This window comes from Grammomys surdaster, unplaced genomic scaffold (assembly GCF_004785775.1).
Source record: "Grammomys surdaster isolate TR1022 unplaced genomic scaffold, NIH_TR_1.0 100, whole genome shotgun sequence".
NCBI lineage: Eukaryota > Metazoa > Chordata > Mammalia > Rodentia > Muridae > Grammomys > Grammomys surdaster.
This window is the reverse complement of record NW_021604579.1, coordinates 1,649,430-1,671,624: the sequence shown is the minus strand read 5'-3', so window position 1 is coordinate 1,671,624 and position 22,195 is coordinate 1,649,430. Positions and strand designations below refer to the sequence as shown.

Below are 22,195 nucleotides of genomic sequence, written 5' to 3'. Positions count from 1 at the left end.
TGGCTTTGCAGGGAGCACACTGGAAATATTTCATTGGCATCTATCATTGTTGCCAAAGTGTCTACCCCCCTGACCCCCATGCACCCCTCTTCCCCAGGTAGCTCTATAACTGCAGCCTCAGGGAATTTCAGCCTGGAGAAGGCTGTGTGACCTGACCATTTCTCCTCTCCAGTCTCCATTCCTCCGTCTCAGTCCTTCCAGGTAAGGACTAGATAAGCCGATGTAGAATTCCTTAGCACAAGCCCAGTTCAGGACACAGACGTTCATGTCCTTGATTGAACTAGATGTGAGGTGTCAGAAATCAAAGTGCTGGGGCGCTCCTGGGACCACCTAGAACAGTGCTGCATGTGTACTCGGCCTTACTACCAGGGACTCTGGCTCTCAGGAGCCCTCAGGAAGAGCCAGGGTGGAGGAAAGGTTTGGTGAGCATTACCGACTTCTCAAGACTAGAAGACAGGGTGGGCACAGGGTAGCAGGAGAGCTGGGGACCCACTGGGAGAACTGTCTCCTGGCTGTGACTCTTTGTGAGTCCCAAATGGTGGCCCAGGCCCATCCCCAGACCTTAGAGTTGGGCACAAGATCAGAACCATATCCCAGTAGCTGGTAGCAAGAGGGTAGAGAAGAAAAAGTTGGAAGCTGGTAGAGGTGCAGCTAGGGAGGAGGCTCCGCCCTGCAGCCTGATCCTTGGGTACCAATCACTGCCCTGTCTCCCTGGAGCCAGACTGCGGAGAGGACTGTTTCCCAAGGCTGGGAGAGGGCCTCCAGTGGGACCTTCCCCCATGGGTGGAGGGAGGACTAAGGAGGGAGGCAAGAGATGGGAGGATGCTTTTCATCTCATTGGGGTTATTTCTGGCTCTGCTTGGGCTGATGCAGTCTCTGTGGAAAATGTCTGTGCCCAGCTCAGTGTGGAAACCCAGGGAGGTTTAAAAGGATGATGTGTGCTGAGAAGACAACAGGGAAGCCATGGTTGCTGCTGCTGCACAGTGTGTGTGTGTGTGTGTATGTGTGTGTGTGTGTGTGTGTGTGTGTGTGTAAGCATTTCTGTTCTGGACCTCAGAACACACATACACCACACACACACCACACACACACACCACACACACACACCACAAGCACACACAACACACACACACCACACACACACACCACAAACACACACAACACACACACACACAACACACACACACACACAACACACACACACCACAAACACACACAACACACACATACACCAGTTGTCTCCCTCCCACTACCTACCTTCTCTCTTGCTTGTTCATCCTGGGATACCTTCCTCTTGAACTCTCTCATGCTGTCTGGGAGTGAAGGCTGCTCTCCTCTGTGAAAAGATGTCCATATCACATCCCACAGACTCATAAGCTGGTTATGCCAAAGGGGAGTTGAGCTGGAAATCAGCTGTAAACACTGTTTATCCAGGATTACCTGTGTGAACCTGGTATGATCACATGGGTCCTTTAAATATATGTATTAAATTAATATTTTAATTATACAAATATATAGGTTATCATAGGACCAATACCTATAGATAGCATCTGGAGAATACAGAGTGTGAAAGACTCCACTGACCACTGGTGGCTTTAAGGGGGGGAGGGGTTATCAGCCAAGATAAGAGGGAATTTTCTACTAGCTGTAAGAGGTGAAAAAATACATTCTCTCCTGTAAGTTCTAAAAAGGGCCTGTTGACACCGTGATTTTAGATACAGTGAATTGCATTTTAGAATCCCACCATCCAGAAACCTTGGGTCATATGTTAGTATATATCAATCCATTAAGATGGCTTATCTCAGCAGCCTCTACAACTCCAGTGACAAGGAGCCGAGCCTGTGATGGGGAGAAGGCCTCCCTGTGCCCAGGACAATGTTGTGCTTGTGTTTGTTTGCTTCTTGGGGGTCTGGCTTTGCCCAGGATCTCACTCTTGGGCACAAGTCTTCTTGGTAAGCATGCAGTGCTCTAGAGCCCTGGGCAAGTACTGCTGCAAGCACACAGTGCAGATATATCCTCTTGTTCCACTCTCCAGGTCCTTCCCGTGTGTGTGTGTGTGTGTGTGTGTGTGTGTGTGTGTGTGTGTGTGTGACTGCTGGCTGACACCTGTTGTGACCTGGGTGTGTATTATATGGGCGGATGCAATGTATAAGGGTTAGACCTGCATACTGGCTGCCTGGGCTGCTTTGGCCAAGTCCTTACCTCCTTCCTCCTTGGAGGCTGGAGACCAGCAAGTTTGTATAAATTCCTCATCTTTGAAGTCCAGGAGGTGTAAGTCATCTTCCAACAGTGGTGTGTGACACGTGGGCTGACTAAGACCCTTCTGGACTGAGACCCTTGTTGGCTATTTCTTTAACACCCAGGCTCAGGTAGAACCTGGGAAACATGAACCCCAGGGTCTGATAACAGGCACGGTTAGAGGGAATGGGTGCAGAAGTGAGAGAGGCATTCTACTATCAGACTATGCAAATCTGGCACACAAAGTCTGTCCCACGTTCCATTTTATAGATTAGGAAACTGAGGTCCAAACAGAAATGCTTGGTTCAAGGGGGTGGGAGGAACAGCAAGAGAGCTGGGACCAGAACACGGGTTTTACCCAAGGAGAGAGCTAGTTTTAAATTCAATGCCTGGGTGATAATGGCTGAATGAGTTTATTAAGCAAGTCAAATTTATTGAGCATCTATTCCTGTTAATACCGTGTCGGGGGCAGGGCTATGGCTTGGGAACAAGACAAACAAGACCTGCCCTTCCCCTGAGATTGTTTTATTTTTTATTCTGTAGAGAGAATAAGTAATTATGCAATGATTGAATTACAGTGGGGATAAATGTTTGGTGGATGACTTTCAGGAAGCCATTCTTTGTGAATGGTTGTGCAGACCGGGCATGCACAGGTGATGTGGGGCAGCCATGAGGGAGTATATAGTATTATTTGGAGCACAAGACTGGTACAGCTGTAAAGTAATATAGTCCAAGATCGTAAACAACTGTGTAAACCAGGCTGAAACCTCTCCTTCCCTTCTGGACTTTGACCCTTATCTCCCTGTTTGGTGGTCAGATTACATGTGGTCAATCATCCTTCAGGAGAAGCTGTGTCACCAGCAGGACCTGGGGACCAGGAGGACCAGCATTGTTCTGCCGTGGGTCAGGGCTTTACCTCCTGCCCTGGCTTGGGATTAAAGGCTCAGAGGCCTGTAGTGGCAGAAAGCGCGGGTGTATTCATCAATAAAGGCTTCTCTGCTAGCCAAAGCCCAGCTCACAGTATTCCCTGTACTCTGGAGCACTGGGCCTGGAAGGAGTCTATATATTCTAAGAATATAGCAGCCCATAGCTCACTCTGTGTGTATGTGTGTGTACATGTTTGTGTGTATATGTGTATGTGAACATGTGTGTCCATACACATGTACATATATGCAGAGGCCAGAAGTGAGCCTCAGATGTTGTTTCTCAAGAGCTGTCCACCTTGTTTTTTAGACAGTCTCTCTCTTGGGAACCTGAGGCTCATTGGCTATGCTTGGCTGACTTGCCAGTGAGCCCTGGAATCCTCCCGTGTTCACCTCCATAGCCCTGGGACTATAAGCATGTACTTCCATGCCTAGCATTTAATGTAGGTACCGGGGATCTATGCTCGGATCCTCATGAGCCATCTTCCCAACCAAAGCACAGCTTTGGATTAAAGCACCCTGCCTTCCTGTCGAGCAGACTGGCTCCTGGTGGGGCATCTGAGTGGCTTTGTTGCGATGGCTTAGGGCAAGTTCTACTTCTCCCAACCCTAGCTGGGTAACCTGAAATAAGCCACCAAGCCCCAGAGCCTCACATTATCAATACCACAAAAATGATGGAGGGTTAATCTCACCCACTGTTAAACTGAAAAGGACAGAGGCGATGTGCCAGTGGACTCCAATACTCTGATGAATAGGAACAGAAACCATCATTACCTGGGGACAGTCAGTCCTTCAAGGATGTTGTGATTTGGCTTATGATCCAAGAGCTGAAGACCTATCCTGGCTTTGTGAAAGAGTAGAGAAAAACCGGCTCTCTCTGTTTGGTTTTTCTGTACTTGGGGGTACTTTTCTGGCCAGTAAAGAAACCTACCCTGTGGCAGAGACTTAGAACTGAAGGATTTTTTAAGAGATAGACTTTTCAAGTCTTTGGCTTGGCATATGGAGACCTACAATAGAAATAATTTGTTCTCAGTCACGTGACAGTGTTGTAGTCAGACCTAGGTGCATTCTTCTATCCCAACCCTCTGTGCTCTCCCATAGTTCTGCAAGTTTAGAGAAGATAGGTAGACCTGGCCAGATCAGAAGCCAGCAGGGTGGACCTCAAAAGGATGTAAAAGGAAGGGAGCTGGTCAGCCCAGTCTTGGGTGGTCAAGGGGAAAGCAGAAGCATGGAGGTTCTTGTAGACAGACCCGTGGAGAATGATCTCAGCTTTCCTTCCCTGCTCCAGGAACTGCCCATCTCCAGCGTCCCAGGCCCTGAGGCCAATGTAAAGACACTGCCTGGCCTGCTGCCTTTGCAACAGTCAGGATTCTGGGAGCCTCAGCTCAGTTCAGGGACCACAGATGCCCTAGGAAATCCCTCGGTCCAGGTGGACAGTATATGTGCCAGCTAGCAAGTTTCCCTGCCTGGCACTTAGGTCTGGAAAGAGAGATCTATATAGGGCAATGCTGGGCAGCACCCTGGTGGGCAAGCCAGGGAGTAGTGGGGAGAAGTCCCTGTCAGCTGCTCAGTACTCACTGCACACCAAGTGCTATGCTCACTGGGTATGGGGTGATGGTAGGGCAGATACTGGCATTTGTTCCTGTCCTGCAAGCTCCTAGTGTCTGAAGGAAGACAGCCCGCATGCTCTGCACCAAGGATTGGAGGGCATAGAGGGGGGAAGATGCTCCATCACCTTCCTGGGAAGGTCAGTAATTTCAAAAATGCCTGAGGAGCGTGGTGCCCAGGCAGACTTGATGCAGAAGCACTCATGACAACATGGAGGGTGGGGCAACGCAGAAATGGAGGTCAGAAGGGAGGCAGGAGGTGGTGAGGCTTTTCCAAGAAGGTAGCAGGAAGTGGAGAGGACCTGACAGTCTTGAGAGTCAGAGTGAGTTTGCTGAGGAACCAGTTACACTTAGGTAGTGGTGATTTTGGCGGTGGTAGGTTGTCAGTCAGGACTTCGAGTTGTCTGTCACCTGGTCCATCCGTGGGGCCCAAGGCTGACAGACTTTGACTGCACAGGCCTCCTGGTCCTGGGCTGCAGAACTCAGTGAAACAGGCTGGCAGATCTGAGACTCATTCATACCTCTGTCTGCTGGACTGAACAGGAGCAAATAGAAGCCGCTGAGCGACTGAGCCCTCCTCATCCACTCACCTGTAGACTTCTTTCTTGTCATCCAGGGATGATGAATTACCAGAAGTCAGTATCTCGTCACTCATTTATTATCTGCAGCTCTGCTCAGGGCTCTGAGGGAAGCAGCTGTGAATCCCACAGCAGAGTGAGTGTGCTGTGCCAACATCTGTACACACTGTGTCCCACAAGCAGGCTAGGAAAGGTCAGTGCAGTAGTAGGTCATGTCACCAACTGAGCTACTGCTGCTCCAAGAGCCTGGAAGTTCTGGGGCTGAGTGGAAGAGGTAGCTGGGCTGGCCTGGGCTACATGGGGTGGGTTTATTTACAGAGACACAATAAAATCCAGAGTGAGGAGAAAGGCCCAGATAAGAGCCAGGAAGATTGGCACCCAGGACATCCTGGCATCCATGTAAGAAACATCCAAGTGGTAGGAGGAATGTGTCATTTAAGGGCCACTAGAGGATTTGCGTCAGGGAGTGGCATGGTGAAGAGACAGTCTGTGTGACCATGCAAAGGACGAGCTGAGGGGTGGAGGAGTTCAAACTCTGTTGTGTGCTGGTTTCAGTGCAGGGCGAGTGTAGGGGTTTGAGCCAGGCTGGCTTCAAGTGCTTCTGTTCCTATTTGTGGACTCTCATTGAGCCTCTGGGCCAGGTACCACATAAGTGTTCTCCGAGGATGAGACCTTTCCCAGACCCAGCTGGGGAGGCACTGACTCTCCTCCCTCCCTACAGATGGGCTATCACAGGCCCAGAGATGTTAAAAGAACACCCTGCCTTGGTCATTTGGCTCAGAAGTAGAGGAGGGTGGATTCAAACTCGAGCCATGTTTTAACTACTTCTAAATGAAGAGTGGCCAGTCAGGATCAGGGATGGTCAGGGGGTTGCCACGGGATGGCATGTCCCGTAGCTTGGGCAAAGGCCACCTTGCCCCATGTAAAGTATGACAGGCCCCACAAAGCTGAGGGGCTTCACTGATGAGAAACCAGAGCCAGCATATAGATGGTATCTTAGTTACAGTTTCTATGGCTGTGATGAAACACCATGACCAGGAGAAAAGATCAAGAGGAAAGTGTTTGGCTTACACTTCCATATCACTGAAGGAAATCAGGACAGGAACTCAAAGAGGGCAGAAATGTGGAGTCGAGAGCTAATGCAGAGGCCTTAGAGGAGTGCTGCTTGCTGGCTTGCTCCCCATGGCTTGCTCAGCTTGCTTTTCTATAGCACCCAGGACCACCAGCCCAGGGATGGGAGCACTTAAGATGAATGGGCTGGGCCCTCCCCCATTGATCACTAATTAAGAAAATGCCTTACAGCTGCAGCTTATGCAGGCTCTTTCTCAACTGAGGTTCCCTCCTTTCCGATGACTCTAGCGTGTGTCACATTGGCAGAAAACCAGCCAGCAGAGTTGGGGACCATGCAAATCACTGAGGTAGTGGAAACACTCTGTGGAAAAAAGGGTCTCTCTCAGATCCTCCAGGCCAGAAAAGGGAAGGGCCACTGCAGCCCAGGAGCTCTGCTCTGTAGGAGGCATGGCCTTTCCTGTTTGTGAGACCCTAAGCCTGTTAGATGGGGAAGGGATCCGAGCTAAGAATGGGGGCAGCCTGGTCCCTAGGCCAGAGGCTGGGAGGACCCCTGAAGAGCATAGTTACCACTAGGCTCCCTCGGTGAGCTAAAGAGGCTAGTGTGGTGAGAGTCATCCTTCCTCCAAAGTCATGGCCAGACTCTGCAATCTCCTTAGCAGGTATTGACCAAGCACTGAAGGTCTCAGTCCCTGCAGCTTCCCACAGTCATCCTGTGTGCATTCTCTCTCTCTCTCTCTCTCTCTCTCTCTCTCTCTCTCTCTCTCTCTCTCTCTCTCTGTGTGTGTGTGTGTGTGTCTGTGTGTCTGTGTGTCTGTGTGTCTGTGTGTGTGTGTCCCTTCTCCCTATGAACAGATCACAGTGATGTTGTTCCGGAATTTCTAGCTTATTCTATTGCAAGACTAACTCTGTAGGTAGGCATAAAGCTTGAAAGTCAGAAATAACCAAAAGAGGAAGAGGGGCAGGCCTCGATTTCCGGAGAATTGACACTGTGCTATTTAAATCCCACACCAGTCCAGATAAGCCCTATTGCTTCCATTTTCCAGGTGAGCATACTGAGTCACTGAGGTGTGAAATGACATATCTGAGGCCACACAGTGACAGTGACCTGAGAACAACTAATTATTCGATGCCAGAGCCTCGGGCTAGCCTTCTGCCATGGAAGGCTGCTCGAAGCTCAACAGCTCTGGGCCTCAGTTTCTTCAGCTGACAGATGTGAAATGGAGCCTTCCTGCAGCATCAGTTTAAGGACAGCATTAACACAGACACTCAGCACCTGTGGGTTTGGTCCCACCCCTGGTTTCTGCCTCTGCAAACAGGAGATGTGGCAGCTCTGTGGAGGAATAAGCTGCCTGGTAATTTTCTTGCCCAGATTCCCAGCTAGCTGTTTGACGTCGTGAGGCAAGCCATGTCTCCTTCCCCTTTGCATCTCTGAACTCCAGCCAGGGCAGCAGTGTTTTGTGGAAGCCACTCAGCTGGATCTGCTTACTTCCCTTTTGGGTGTCCCAGGGGCCTCGGGGAGGGGAAGTGTCCCCTTAGCTCTCCCATGAATGCATGCAGTGCAAGCCTGTGGACCTTCCCGTGAGAGGACTGCCTGTAGCCGGCTGGCATGGCAGCAACAGCTCTTTTGGTCTTGACCCCCAGGGTCATTCCTGCTCCTCAGCCTGAGCCATTGTTCTTTAAGGTTTTAGGGTGGTTGTACTCAGTCCACCAAGTGAAATTGATGCCCCCTACCCTTTCCCCTCACAGGATCTGGAGACCATAAGCCTGTTCTGTTGAAGTGTGGAACCTGAGGTCATGTCCCCTCCCTGACTTCTCACTACTACACAGTGGGATCCATTCACTCGGACCGCATGTTCCTCTTTTTCTGTCCTCAGTACCAATCAAAGGGTGTCTCCCTCCTGTTGCCCACCCTCTCCTTGGTTAGATGTTTCCCCTGGCATTCTCTGGAATATCAATCCATGTCAGAGACAGAGGCCCATGGCCTATCTGACCTTTCTTGGGGGAGGAAGCCACCTCAGTGCTCTGTGAGTCTAGTGACCTATAAGTTGGAAGCTTGTGTCTAGAGATCTCATGTAGGGTCCAGGAAGGATCCCACATCTCTCTAAGTGATCAGATGCACATAATAGCAATGTCAACCTGTGGTGTGGCCTGCAGGAGCAGATGAGTCGCCAAGGAAGGGAAGAGATATGTATGGGGGAACTGAGGAAGGTCACGGTCCTGTACAACCATCCTGAAACTGGAGCAGCTGTGATCATCTGCACAGACTCCTAGAGGATCAGGCATACTGCCACTCCCACGTAAAGAGGAATCACTGCACCCTTACCCTAGACTCCAGACACTCCATCCATCCCATAATACCATGTCCCCCTGCTCATCATCCCTCTCCAGATATGCATGTACTAAATTACACCCAAGGTAGGGGGTTCATAGGGCGGGTCTCTCAGCTTTTCAGAGCCTCACCATGCTTGGGGGAGGCTTCCCAGTTTTGCCATTTCTGGAGAGTCACCCACAGTCTTGTAGGCACCACAGTATACTCATTGGCTCACTGGCCTTGGGCCAGCCTTTGGCCTGTTAGTGCATATCTCCTATCACCAATGAAAAGACATACAATGGGAAGGCTCCCCTCTTTGACTCATGAGAGAAATAATACAGCTCAGAGAGGTTAAGCAATTCTGCTGAGGCCAAACAGCTATAAATGGCTGAAAGCAGGAATGAATCCAGGTCATCCGGCTGCCATAAGTGCAGATTCTGGGCTATTCCTCACTACTCTCATATCCTGTGGTAAATGAGTTATGCCGTTATTCCCCTTACTTCTCCCAGGTGCCTGTAGCCTGGCATGATCTGCCTACTGGTTTTATCTGTGTGTCTTGAATTTCCACATCCTATTGACCCACAGGCCACAGTAGTGGAAATAAAAAGGAAATCAGAAAGATCCATTTCTCAGTTCCCTGACCCATGCATATCAAACTCAGCTTTCCCATCTGCTGGCACTGTCTGAACATGTCCTCTTCAAAGGGTGGCCAGGGCCTCAGCACTAGCCTGAGAGTGAGGTGTGAGGCCCCAGGCAGAGCCCAAGCTGTCTGACCTCATCCCCAGCCTCTAGAAACCTTGTGCTGTGGTCCACAGAGGCTGTTCCTTCAAAACTTTCAGCCACAGGGAAGTCAGCCCTGATGTCCAGCAGAATTAGTCCCTGTGCCTGCACTGTGGTCTCTGACTCCAAAGGACAGCCTCTGGTGGCTTTTCATGGAGTCCACAGAGGAGCTGGTCCAGATTCTTGCACTGGCCATGTGCAGCCTTGCAGACAGACCCCTGTTCCCACAAGCTCTTCCCTGATCATTCACTGTTCTCTTCAGAGAAGACACATAGCTTATTTCCAATTTTTTTTATTGTGGTGAAATACAACCAAGATTGAATTTGCTGTCTTAACCATTTTAAGTGTGCAATCCAGGGATGTTAAATCCAATCTGGTGGCTACACATCTGCAGCCACCACCTGCCTGCATGGCGCCCCCCTTGTCAAACCACAGATCTAGACCCGTTAACGAGCAACTCTTCATCCCTACTCCCTGACCCCCACCTCCAGCTCTGGGCCACCCCGCTCCACTGTCTACATTTTTTAAACGACTTTTAAATTGTGATAGTGTGACGTGAGACTGGAGATGTGGCTCAGTTGGTAAAATACTTGTCTAGCCTGTGTATGGCTCTAGGTGTCACCCACCGGAATCCCAGCACTCAGGAGGTAGAGGCAGGACAACCAGAAATTCATAACTACCCTTGACTACATGGCAAGTTCTAGGCCAGCCTGGGCTACCTGAGACGCTCTATGAAATACACACACATACACGCACACACATACACAAACATACACAAGCACAAATAAATACAAAACATGCTTACTGTTAAAAACAAAGGATCAGTGTAGAGCTGCCTGTGAGAAAATGTTCATGTCCCAGACCCCACCCAAGCCTCAGTCCAGTCCAGGACAGGCTGACAGCTATCATTCATGTCCTCCTAGGTTCCCAGCTATAGGTGTGTGTGTGTGTGTGTGTGTGTGTGTCACGTGTGTGACTTTGCTATTATCCCAGGATGTACAACGCCCAGGAGCAGACACACTGAGACTTACCTCCTACCCTGGCCTCATCACCTCTCCCAGGGTCATATGAAAAATAGGGATAGCAGAGTGTCCTCCATCCCGCAGGAAGATCAAGGGAACCTCTGTGAAAAGTATCGTTGCTCATATGTGTACAAAAGTCACAAGGAAGGTTTGTGACCGGCAGAGTGTGTCTGCCTTTCACCTAGAGAATGTATTTATCTAATGATGCTAGCTGCCTGGACTAATCATTGTTCCCTTACAAAAGCAATTGATGGGTATGAAAGCAATTTTCACCACTTTCGGTTGTTCAAGATAGTACTGTCCAACCAACCCTCCACATATGTGTGTTTATGCATGTGCTTGTGAGTGTTGACTTGTGTGCACTTCTGGAGCTGCAGGGCCAACGTGCATTGTGGGAGACATGTCAAGAGGTTTCCCTAACACATATACCTTCCTACTACATTGACACATGTCCATTGACTGCGTCTCCAGCACCTGAAGGTGACCATCATTCTTCACTGCCAACCAGTTGAGGGAAAGGAACAGTGACCTTTAGTGGTGATCTGTGGTGATTACTGAGACCAACATATCTGTGTGCTTTATTGGGCATTTTTACTGCTTGAATGATGCTCTGTCCATTTCTTCTCCCCGTCTTATTCCCTGCTTTTACTTATTTTATTGGAGGTGCTTGTTACATATTGTGGGTTGTGGCCCTTTTATATGTGCTGCAAAATATCTCAGTGCCTATTTTGTTATCAAGCGTTCCATCCCCAAATAAGGAACATTCTGATGAAAGAGTTCTGTTGGTAGAGTAAGTGATGGGACATTAGCTTTCTTTTCTCTGGCATTGTAGGACTTTAACCTTAAGAATTCAAAAATCTGCGAGTATTTTTATAATTTGCTATTTTCTTTTTTAAAAATCTGTGTTTAGGGTCTTCTGTTGTACGTTTACTTAATTTTTTGGATAGTCAAATGTATTGACCTTTAAAGAACACTGAAGTCCAACTGAGGCTTTGAAAGCTACTTTCCAATAGCATTACACAAATATTCCAACAGCCTTGCCATTTTTCACAGGTTTGCTTCTATGTCGTGTCCATTTGTAATGGATTTCAGATAGGACCTCACTATGTAGCCTAGGATGTCCTCAAACTTAGGATCTTTCTGCCTCAGCCTCCCCAGTGCCCAGTTACAGGCACATGACTGGTGTTCCAGTTGGGTTTTAGTCAACTTGAGTTATCTAGGAAGAGGAGCCTCAGCTGAGAGAATGCCTCCCTCAGATTGCCTATGGGCAAGTCTGGAGTACATTTTCTTGATTAATGAATGATGTGTGAGGGCCCAGCACATTGTGGGTGGTGCCATCTCTGGGCAGGGGGGTCCTGAGTTGTGTCAGAAATCAGGCTGAGCTAGCCATGGGGAGGAAGCCAGTTAGCAGTGTTCCTCCATGGCCTCTACTTCAGTTCCTGCTCCCAGGTTCCTCCCCTGGTTTCCCTCAGTGATGGACTGTGACCAGAGAGCTGTAAGATGAAACAAGTCCTCTCCACCTAGGTTGCTCTTGGCCTTAGTGTTCATCACGGCACTGGAAGCCCTACCCAAGACACCTGGCTGGTTTATATCTTCATTCAGTGTCAATCAGTGTCAGCATCTGGGCATATGTGGTACGGGAACCCTGCCTGCTCTCGGGGTGTTCTGCCGTTTGCTTCCCTCCTGGCACTTGGCCACCACTCCCCATGCCACTTACGTCATTATCTGTTTGTTCTCCTCTTCTGGCTGGATGCTCAGCTCCAGAAAGGCCAGGCCCTTCTCTGTTTTATGATGTTTTTATATTATTATTTGTATGGTGCTTGCAGTACCCAGAACAGTGCCTGACACATCTCAGGCTCTTCCAGGGTACCTAGTGATCGAGGGGACACACTGTGAGCTGCTCCCCTTATTTGAATACTCTATTCTTTCTCTGGCAATTGGGACTCCCCTCTTTGGCAGCCCTCTCAGCTTCTCCTGTGGTTATTGGTTGGTTCGGGGTTTCTCCCCCTTCCACTTTTGTGTAATGCATTTCCTAGAATATCGTCAGTTTTCAAATGCATCGTCAACATAAAAAGCTATATTCCAATTCTCTTATATCTTAAAAAAGTTTGCATGTGTGCATCTATGTCACCTTTCTCAGTGCTTGTCTGACTTTGCTTTTCACTCCTTGTCTCATTTGCTAGTGGCAGACACGCATGACTGTCCGAGATGTCAAGGCACAGAGATAGTATCGCATGTGTGGCTCCTGGTAGCTGTTTCACATGCTTGTTCTTTTATTTTTACTTTGAGCTTTATTCATTTCTTCCTTTTGGGCTATTCTGGTTGATTTTTTTCCAATACAGAAGATTGAACCCAAAGCCTTACGTGGTTGGTGGTTCTCAACCTGTGGGTCACAATCCTTTCATAGGGGTTGCCTAAGACCATCAGAAAACAGATATTTACACTAAATAGTCATAACAGTAGCAAAACTACAATTATGAACAGGCAATGAAGATGTTATGGTTGGGGGGGGGGTTCACCACACTGAGGAGCTGAGTTACTGGGTCACAGCATTAGGAAGGCTAAGAACCACTGCCCTAGACAAACACTGCCACTGAGCCACAATCCCAACCCTCAGTGTCTTTTATTGTGTTTTGAGACACTACCCTGCTGAATGGCCTGTACTACTTTCAAACCTGCTGTCCCCCTGCCTCATCCTCTCGTGTGGCTAGGATTCAGGCGTGTGCCACCTCTTCAGCCCCGAGTAAAATCCTTAACCCATATCTTACCATCGCCCTCCTCTCCTCTCGTCACAAAAGCATTTGAGGCCTGCTTTTCCTCTGAGCACAGCGTTGCTTGTGCCTCCAACCTTCCAAACAGTGCTGTCCTCTCTCCAGTTCCCTTACAGTTTCAGTCTTGATGTCCCCTTTACTTGAGTCATTTAGAAAGTGTCTGGGCGCCGCTGTGTGCACCCTAACTTGCTGTTTTGATTTCTGTGCTCAGACTTCTGGCTGTTGCCTGGAGAGCTGCTCTCGAGATCTTCAATGCTTACATGCTTTGGAAGTGGAGAGGTTTTTTTTGCCATGATTGAGCAGAAGATTACCTGTGTCTGGGGTCTGTGTAAAGGGAAGCTTAGCAATTCTGTCCCCGTGTCTTCCCTGAGCTGCTTCTGTGTACTGTCCACACTCACAGGTGACTCCCAGGACATTCACTTTCCCTCCCTATGTAGTCCAGGCTGGCCTTGAACTCACAATCCGTACCTCACTCCCCTGGGATCACAGGTGTTCAGGCACAATGATACCTCTGGTGCCCCATGGTTCTATGATTACACTACCTCATTTGTCTCATCAGGGCAAAGGCCAGGCTTGTGACCTGTACCTTCTTGTGGAAAGAGGCCTCAAACAAACACAAAATGCCCTACTTTTCTGTGTCCAGCATTTCTGCTTCACTCTGCAGTGTGACCTGCCAGGACTCGGTTAAACCTCTTGCCTGTTTAACCGTTTTCCCCATTTCTTAGATTTCCTTCATCGGTTTGTCTTATTTCCAAGTATATGGCTGGGTTTGTATTTTCTTTTGCCATCCTGGTCTCTTAACTTAGAATAAGATAATCAAATCTATTTGCATTATTGAATTTGTTAATACGCTTGTCTCTCTTCCGACATCGTTCCTCACGTCTTTGTTATCTCTCTTCCTTCCCCACTAGCTTTAGCTTTCCTGATTCTTGCCACATTGGATAATCTTTGCTCCTGCTTTCTCTCCCATACTTGGCAATTAAGAAATCTGTCTTATTTTTCCTTTAGAAATACCCATAAATGAAACATACTCGTGTGTTCATATGAAGAAGTAAGTTTCTGATTTCCAGAAGTGTGTCCCTATCATGACAGACGTTTGTCCAGAAGCCACCACACATGCTCTGCTTGTATTTCTCCTGTTTCCTATTCTCCTGCCTTGTCCTCTCTTGAATGACTTATTCCGATACCTTTTTCGTTTGGTTTGGTTTTGCTGGAGTAATTCCGTGGGTGACTTTTAAAGAACAGATAGGCAGTGGCCTCTGATTTTAGCCTTTCTTTCTTTCTATTGGAACCTCGACTGAGCAATGGATCTCAGGGGTTTTAGTATTTATTGTCCCTCAAGCCGCAAGGTCTTTACCCTGTAACCCAATGGCAGTCATGGTAGCAGATATGAAATCCCGTGTGTGCTGGTCACATTTTATTATTAAGTACACACAACCACACCAGGGAAGAGGGAATCTCACTTAAGGAATTTTCCGGGTCAGATGAGCTTGTTCGTGGCTGTGAGAGACTGTCTTGAGAGACGTGGGTGGGCCCAGCCCACTGTGAGTGGCGCCATCTCTAGGTAGGGAGGTCTGGGCTTTAGAAGTGCCGAGCACAAGACAGCAAGCTAGGACGCGGTTTTCTGCTCCATATTTCTGCTTCAGCTTCCTGCCTTGGGGTCCTGCCCTGGCTTCCCTCAATGATAAACCATGATCTTAGAGTGTAAGATGAAATAAATATTTCCCTCCCTAAGTTGCTTTCTTTCAATGTTTTATTACAGCAACAGAAAGCAAGCCAGGACAATCAATGTAGGCTCTCAACATGTGTGCAGAGATTTTCAAATGCCAGCTTTTCCAATCTCCTCAAGATGGCATTCATGGAAGCTGAGGTGCTCCCTAATCTGGGAAGGGAGCACTGCAGCTCCACAGAGCCCTGGTGCATCTGGAGTGTGTGTGAGGCAGGGTGGCTCTGCTGGGGATTGGCTCAAGATTGTGTAAGGACTGTCACACAACAACCGAGGACTGGCAGAAACAGCAGGTGTGGAATGCTGAGGCCAGATGAGGGAATCACAGGAACTTATTGCATAAGGTGCTGAGAAGAGGATGGATCTTTCTAGAAATTTCTGCAATGTCTATCATGCCATCTGCCTCATCCAGAGCTACTGGCTGAGGTGTGTGGCCCTGGCATCTTGTCCTTCCCTCCCCTCCACACTGGTCCCTTTAGAGACTCAGAGGATGCGTTCCTAGTCTGAGCTGGTTTCCTGGGCTTTGGGGTGGGCCTTTCCTGTTCCTGCGTAGAGCAGTCGGTGGGGTGCGATTAGGCTTTCTGTGGTCCCCACTCCTCTGAGTCCTCGGACTTTCTAGCCAGCTGGTGTGACTCAGGATCTCTTCCAATGTGTATAGTCTCTTTTTTGTTTTAGTGGCATTTGGGGGAGAAGAGGCAGACCATTGAGCCCACTTTGTCATCTAGAAACTTGGGGCTTGGAGATGACATTCGCAGGTGACTAGTGTACAGATGTAGCTGTCCAGCTACTGAGGAAGACTGTGAATGGCTGGTGACGGGACGATAATGGCCTCCACGCTTGGCTCATCCTAGGTCCTCCACAAGACACACCCCCTCATGAATCCAAACCATCTCCTAACCTCGGTCCACTGCCAGCTCAAGTCCTGCCCCCTCCACTGGCAGACCTCTTCTCCTGCTGACTGCTGTTCCAGTCGTTACTCCTCAGTTTGCAGTTTCTTGATGGTTCCCCATTTGGGAGCTTCAAAGGCCGTGTTTGACACCCCCCCAGACACCATCAAAATCGACTCCACTGTGGTTCCTCTGAAAACAAGGACCAAATCTTGTCCGGTGTCTGCCTTTGGCAACTGCCAGCCAGCTGGACCCATTAAGTGAATGAACAACCATGTTGGGTTCTAAAAAGAATTGTCACACATTGCTGTGGGGGAAATGCCTGCTAGGAGTTGCATGTGATTCAGAGGAAACCTGTCTGAACGTCACACCATCTGGAAGGACTCTCAGCTCCTGGTGTCTACATGGAGGACACTAGCTAATCTCAAGAGAACTGTAGCAAGTGGGTGTTGGGTCTCGTGGGTGGTAGACCTCATGTCCAGTGTGGTGGGAGTTTGCTGAGTGGGAGGAGCATCTGGCGAGGTAGACATGCTGTCGGGGAGGGACGTGAGTTCTAAAACAATCTGAGGAGGGCTTGGAGGTGGAACCTGGTCTGTGGGTGCTCTGGGGTCTTGGTAGGTTGTATCAGGTACCTCTATTTTTTTTTTTTAGTACTTGCAGTGGACTGGGAGGTCAGAGTTGGAGTTGATGGGATATGGCAAAGTTGTGCAATGGCTAGGTGGCTCCATTGGCAGACTCAAACTACCACAGGGAGCCACAGAGCCAATCCTCTCTACTGTGTGGTAGCGAAATGCCACCCTGTGGAGTTGAACAGCAGCAGGTGTGGTGGGAGGGGACATTGAGGACCTCAGGTGACCTCTGTGTTCTGTAGCAATCATCTGTGTGGGGTGGTTGCCAAGGACTTAAGTTCTTACAAAGCATGGTCCGAGGACAAGCAAGAGGGCAATGCCACAGGCCTATGTGCAGGTTACTCCACGTTACTACACTCTGCTCTGGGACAGAGTCCTTGGCAAGTATGTGGGTTGTGCCACATGCCAGGCGTTGTTCTCAGCACTGTGTGCTCGCTGACTCACCAAATCTCAGAAAGCCCTCACCATTCTCCTTTTCACACGCAGCGACTTCACACACCACGGATGTCACAAAGAGGAGGACATGGACCAGACCCTAGGGTGTCAGAGCCTTAGAGACCACATTGTCAGCTCTCACACCATCAGAAGCAGACAAACCAGAGAGCCCAAAGAGCATGGCGTGCCTAGGACGTGCTATGCTGCACACAGCTCAACAACTTGGGTTTTCAGGCTTAAGAGGTGCTTTCCTCTGAGCTTCCTGGTTTGAGCCTTACGACAGCACTTGCTCATCCTTCCATCCATCTGCTTGGTAACGACTGTGGAGCTCCCATCCTTCCCCAGGCTTTCCTTGGCTGGAAGAGTGCTTTGCTTAGTAACTTGGAAACCACGGTGCACTCCTGTCCCCCACACTGTTCCAAGCATGTTAGTTTTCTCTTGGGTTAGCAGACCCCACGGGTTTAGTGATCGTACACCATATCCATGTGTCAGCTTGCTTCTATAGGTCCCTAGACTATAACCATGTCACCACACCATGAATATATCCAGTCACTCCTGCAGTTTGCTTAGGTTGGCATTGGGTATGGGTAAACTGAGGACTCAACCCTGCTCTGGAAAGTGTTACACCTTTCCAGTCTCATTCTTGGGTTGCTATAACTTGATTCCCTGTGGATGGGGGTGGGGACTGAGGTTCTGTTTCCTTGCTGGTTTTCAGATGGTCAGTTCTTCTAAGTTACTAGCAGCTGCCCCTGGGTCCTTTTCTCCCACATGACCCTTCCACCTCAGGCCAGCAATGATTCATAGAGTCTGACTAATGCCAGTCTCTCTAACTTGCTTATCTAGAACCAAACAGAAAATTTTACCTTTAAAGTAGACTTCCCTCGAGCCTCTCCAAGGTCAAGGATGTCCTGTCACAGACCCCAGCCACCTGCCATGGTCCAGAGACTGTACTCCAGGCATCTGGAAACCTTGAGGTCCACCAGGAACCCTGCCCACCTGCCTGGCTCAGGAAAGCTCAACATAGGGCAAAGGAATGCACAGTATGTCATCCCCAAGCCACTGTGTCCCACTGTCTCCCTGAGGGGACATGGGACAAAAATGCAGCTTGGAGAGAGTTCAGGGCTTGGGTCTCCTGGGATAAAACAGGGATTGTGTCTGTACCTAAAATTGATCTAGATAACCCTCTGACCATGACTCCCATCTTCTTCACTCATGCAGGATCAGAGGCACAAACCAAGCTGCCTCGAAGTAGCTCATGGAAGACTCTCGAGAGCCACTGGCCAGACACACGGTCCCTTCCTCAGGGAGGAGCAGTGTGTAAGCAGAGGCATCGCAGCAGAAGTGGACATGAATGCTGGCTTCCAGAGAGAGCAGCGGTTCAGTTTTGGTCATCGGAAGTGGTGCCTGCAGCGCAGGTAAGAAGCTCCGGTCTGGCTCGCCGACTGCCGTTTTAGCTGGCTGCATTCTTCTCTTAAAAGATTCTGTCTGGAGAGTGGTCGTTGCTACCTGTCCTTGCCTTCGTTGACCTCTGACAAAGCTGGTCTAGAATTCTCTGATGCCTTGGTTAGGAATCCCAGGCTTCCCATGCCATCTCCCTAAAGTGATACCTTGTCCCTCACACTGGTCACCCAGTCTCCATCTCACCTCTGCTAAAGGACACAAAGGTCTCTCAGGGACCCGGGCCTCTGATATATCAACCTGTCTCCCAGGTTTGTCCTCCCTCGCCCCTATCCTTACCGCCCCACGTCACCTCCACACCCTGCCCTGTCATAAAGCCCCTGTCAGGAGGCATGGAAGGATGTCAGGTCTGATCTCTCATGATTACCTAGAGAGTTCCAAATTCTGGCTGAGTGAGGTCCTTGGGCTCCTGTATGCATTTGTATGTATATCTCCATGTTGAGGACCAGGAGTGGATATGTAGGCTGTGACGTGGGTGGGGTGTAGCATTGGAAGCTCTTTGGGTAAGGGTTAAATCCTAGGGTGTTTTGTCTGCTACAAACTGTGTCATCATCATCCAAGGAGCTGATAGGGTGGAAGGAGAGAGCACCTGGTGTCAAAAAGGAAGGAAGAAAACATGGATTCCCCAGAATACCTGTGTCTTCTGGCTTAGACACTAGGAACATGAGGATCTGCACTGGGAGTCCTTCCCTTTGAGACAGCAGCACACTCTGTTAGCCAAGGCTAGCCCCAAACTCACAATCCTTCTGCCTCAGGCATTTTCAGTACTGAGACTGCAAGTGTACACCATCAAGCTCACTAAGTGTGGATTCTGGAGTGGGTCCTCGGAGCTGCCTTCTGGGGGCTCTAGGAATTCTACACAGTCTCATGTTCACCTCTGTGGGCTCAGCTATGATGTCAAAGGCATGAAAACTTGTGATTTCCCACCCTCATCCCCTCTCGTTAGAGCAGGCATTTTCTCATCATGCAGAGCCAGGTCAGGGATGTGAGTCACCTCGTGGGCAGCATTGCTGTAGCTCATGGATGTGCCTGGATGGGCTTTGATTTCAGCCAGCAGCTCCTCAGCATGCCTGGCCCAGCATGCCTGGCATGACCAGAGCTGTCCTGTGAAGGTAGAAAAATCCTCTAGACCCACGAAGAATTAACTACCTGAGCCTCGTTTTGATGGAGAACATTTGCAGTGGTATTGAACCTGGGGCTATCCCTGAGTTCAAATCGCAGCTCCGACAGTTACTGGTTTCTTTAGATGTTTTATGGTTTAGGAAACATGTTGTAGCTCCTTCTCCCTTGCCTCCATTTTCTCTCTTGTAACACAAGAAAAGGTGGTTCCTGCCTCACACGGGCACCACCAACATACAGATGAGGCCTTATTAAAACACGGACCACCCACCTGGAAGTCCTTCCTCTCACCCACCACCACTGTGCAGGCCACTCAGCCACCACTCACCCTGTGACAGATCTGCTCGGCTGTACCACCTGGTACTGGCACAGGACCCTACAGTGAAGGGACTGGTCCTCTCTGTACACAAGGCCTTGCACTTCATAGATGAGTTTAAGTCCTGAGAAGAAAAAAAAATCCTAGTGAGGCTAGCCTTGTTGTCCCTTTAAAATATGCATGGATGGATGCTGAGCACAGAGAGGGTTCAACAATTTAAAGATAGTCACACAGCTCGCAGGGGTAGAAACTCTGTCTATAGTGAATCAACCCTTTTACTTTTCTACTGAAATGCTTCCTGTGGAAAAGGCTGTAGCGTTGGTTACTCCCCCTCCAGCGGTGTGCTTCAGTATGACTTGATAGCCCCATCACCCAGGGTCTGTTCCTTGGACTGCTGAGGCTGCCACCTGCTCTGTTGATTTTGCATTTGTTTTCAACTGTGCACTTGACAATTAACTATGTGTTGGGGGGGGAGGGGGAGGTGTCCTCCTCTAGCAGCCTCAGCGGTCTGGTCCACAGGGTAGACACAGGTTCTTGAGTAACCTAGAACTAAAAGCTCTGAGGAACACAAGCAGAGTCTGGGGGAACCACCCGAGACTCTCACACCCCTGGCATTTGCCCTCCCCTACTTCCTGCCCAAATTCCTTATAGTCCACATGGGCTCTGACAGCTTGGGGGTAGGGGGCAGTCTGTGGAGGGAGCCCTACTCAGCAGGAAATGAGCCCTGACTCCAGCCAGAAATCTGGCCCCGCCCCTTCCCACACTCTCTCAGGGGAAGAAAGCACAGTGATTAATGGAGTTCTGACTCAGAGCTGCTGGGGGATCCAGGAGATCATGAGCACAGCTGGGACACCAGGAAGTGGGCTGGGCTATGTGGCATCCATGCAGATGAAGGATGAGGGTCCGGGATGGCAGGTGTGCGGTGCAGCAGCCTCTACCATGCCAGGGACCCAGTGGCCTGGGGACACCTGGGCTCCCAGCAGGGGTTGGAGTCATTTAAGGGCAAGATAACAGGGAGTCTCCTCAGGAGAGACCTAACCTGGGACCATCTCCAGAATAAGGTGATTTCTGGATGAGTGGCTGGCGGCCAAAACCAACATGAAAATGAATTGGGAAATATTTTCCCAGCAAACATCACTGCCAGCAGTTTTCAAACTTTCATTGTCTTAGAAGCCATTTAAAATATTACATCTTGTATGAGATGGTGATGTGTAAATCAGGTTAAAGCAAGCTTATTCTTTAATCTTTTTAAGTTTTAATCTTTAAAATGGATTGATTATGAAAGTTCACACATAGAGTAATAACTATGCTTCGGTTTACAAAATCTTTGAAGTTTTAGACTGAGGATCCACAAGCTAAGACCTGTGGCCACCACCTGATTGTGTAAATAAAGCTTTATTGATACACATGCTGTTCATTCACATGCATCTTTGGCTGCTTCAGCCCGTATGCTCTCAAAGTCTAAGCACTAGACTCTCTGGTCTTTCACAGATACTGTGCTGACCTCTGTCCTAGGCATTTATGGTCTTACTGTCAGCTGCAACTTCCACATTGCCTTCTCTTGTCTTGGTTGGCTTGGTGAAGATTAAGAATTAAGGAATTCAGAGTTTGGAAGATGGATAAAGCACTTGTCCCAAAGGCACAAGGACCAGAGTCCAGAGCCTCAGCGCACATGTGAAAAGGCAGACAGATATGTGGCCACCTGTAAAGCAAGCTTTTGGGAGGCAGAGGCAGGGACTCCCCTTGCCAAAATGCCTAGCTACATCAACCAGACTCAGCAAGTTTCAGATTCATTGAGGGAGACCCTGCCTTAATAAATAAATAAAGTGGGAAGTATCAAGGAAGACAGATGACACCCATGTCAGACCTCTGCATACTTCACACATACATGTAAGTACACACACACACACACCATGAAAAAAATTAAAATTAGGGAGCTGGAGGGATTTAGTGGTTAAAGCACTTGTGTATGCATGAGGTGTAGGGTTTAAATCCCCAGAACCCATGGAAATGTCAGAGAGTGCGGCAGCTCACTAATATAATTCCAGCCTTGGAAGGTGGAGACAAGATCTCGTGGGCAATCTGGTTAGCAAGTCTAGCCACCTTATGGGCTCTAGAGATCCTCCTTCACTGAATGAGATAGAAGAGTGATTGAAGATGATTCCTGACGTCAATCTTGTACCTCTGTATGTGTGGCTACACACATGTAAACAGAGAGAGAGAGAGAGAGAGAGAGAGAGAGAGAGAGAGAGAGAGAGAGAGACAGAGAGAGAGACAGAGAGAGAGAGACAGAGAGAGAGAGAGAGAGACAGAGAGAGAGACAG

General features: G+C 49.1%; 1 protein-coding gene across 2 annotated transcripts in view; it reads left to right on the top strand.

Moving 5' to 3' along the window:
• Positions 1 to 18,349: 18,349 nt before the first annotated feature.
• Positions 18,350 to 22,195, top strand: part of Hivep3 (human immunodeficiency virus type I enhancer binding protein 3) — a 68,645-nt gene continuing 64,799 nt past the window's right edge. For both annotated transcript variants that reach the window (XM_028786574.1, XM_028786567.1), the window contains exon 1: positions 18,350 to 18,393. The gene's annotated coding sequence lies outside the window, so the exon portion shown is untranslated. The remainder of the gene's footprint in view (positions 18,394 to 22,195) is intronic.